The sequence below is a fragment of the Cervus canadensis genome, chromosome 14, assembly GCF_019320065.1.
Source record: "Cervus canadensis isolate Bull #8, Minnesota chromosome 14, ASM1932006v1, whole genome shotgun sequence".
Taxonomy (NCBI): Eukaryota; Metazoa; Chordata; class Mammalia; order Artiodactyla; family Cervidae; genus Cervus; species Cervus canadensis.
In genome coordinates, this window is record NC_057399.1 from 61,740,569 (window position 1) to 61,742,380 (window position 1,812).

A 1,812-nucleotide genomic window follows, 5' to 3' on the forward strand; every position below is an offset into this window, starting at 1 on the left:
CTGTGAAGCAGCCTTCTTTCTGGGGATCCTCTCCCAGGGATAACTTAGCCTCATCTCGTGGCAAAATGATTCCTTTCTCTCACTCTGCTTGGGCAGCCCCGTGAAAATAAGGCAAACTACTGGCCTGGCTGTACTAATCTCATTCTCATTTTTCTTGAGATCTGTGAGTTGTCTCACCCATAATCTGGGTAATTTCAAGACAACATTCCACTTTTAATTACTTTCCTACTTTCTGATGTCTTCCTTTGACATTTAAGAAAATAATTCACTTACAAACAAAAATGGTTTGCAGATGGCTTTTTTCCCCAAAGAGAAATTTCCAGAATAGGCTATAAATTAAGATAATCAGATGTACTGTTTCCTGGAGATGAATCTCAGGATTTGAGATGTTTGGGGGACTTTGTAGAAAGCTTTTAAGACCCTCCAAACTATCACTCCTATTTTTCATCTCACCTCTATTTTTAGGTCTAGAAGGGTGAAGACACTTGTCTGTAGAAATGAAATTGGATCCCTGAGAACTGAGTGTCGGCAGGGCTCCAGGCAGGGACTCCGTGGCAGGAACACACAGGTCACACACTCGGCAGAGCCCGAGGCCTTTGCCTGCAGGTCCCGGGGGCGCGTCGCTGGCCTGGAGCCAGAACCCTGAGCTGTTGGAGCCCTGTGCACTTTGGACCCCTCCGCCAGGAGTGTTGCAGAGGTTCCAGGTGGGTCTGTGAGGGAGCCCTGCAGGACTCCCATGCTGCCGGCTCAGACTCCAGAAACTCAGCCTCCATCTTCTCCTACTCAGCGAATTTCTACTTATTCCCATCTTGGGCTTCAGTCTTTAACAGAAGAGTTGGCACAATACGAATGTTCCTGTGCTTCACCACAAGAGAAGCGTCTGCCCAGGCTTAGTGCATTTATGAGCATGAATGCCGTGTAAGCTGTTTATACCTCTTGGGTGAGATGTGAAGTCTGGAGGTGACCTGTGTGTGTGTCAGAGGCCCCAGGGGAGGGTCCTTCTGCCTTGATGTACAAAGGGGCAGGATGTTTAAAAAGCACAGGCTTTAGACACAGAAGCAGCTCTACTGCTAATCAACTGTGTGATGTCTGGGAAGTGATTTGCTTGGGCTCACCTATTTTTTGGGAATAATGACATGGAATTTCCTTAGGTTGCTGTGAGGGTCACCTGCTGACAGTACTGGTGGACAGTCAGTAAAGACTGTGACCCAACAGCTCTGGAAGATGTTATTCCAGCCTGTTTGTGAAGCAGAAAATGAAAACCACGTGATCCTTTCTGAACACCAGCGATGCACAGGAGACACACAAGCTCCCCATCCTGTTCTCAGTAGCGAGGAATAGCTGAACAAGGTGTGTGCGTGCTTAGGTGTGTCTGACTCTTTGTGACCCCATGGACTGTAGCCTGCCAGGCTCCTCTGTCCAAAGGATTTCCCAGGCAAGAATACTGGGGTGGGTTGCCATTTCCTAATTCAGAGGATCTTCCTTACCCAGAGATCAAACCCACATCTCTTTCGTCTCCTGCATTGGCAGGCAGATTCTTTACCACTAGCTCTACTAGCATCATCTGGGAAGCTGAACACTATAAAATATACAAAATACAAAATTCAATAAGCAAAAGACATCCCACTTATCTAGCATATGTAAAGAACTCCCACAACTCAGCAACAAAGACAATCCAGTTTTTAAAAATGGGCAAGAGATGGTACTTTCTTGGTGATCCAGTGGCTAAAGATTCTGTGCTTCCAATTCAGGGGCCATGGCAATGGTTTTGATCCCTCATCTGAGAACTAGATCCCACATGCCACAGCTAAG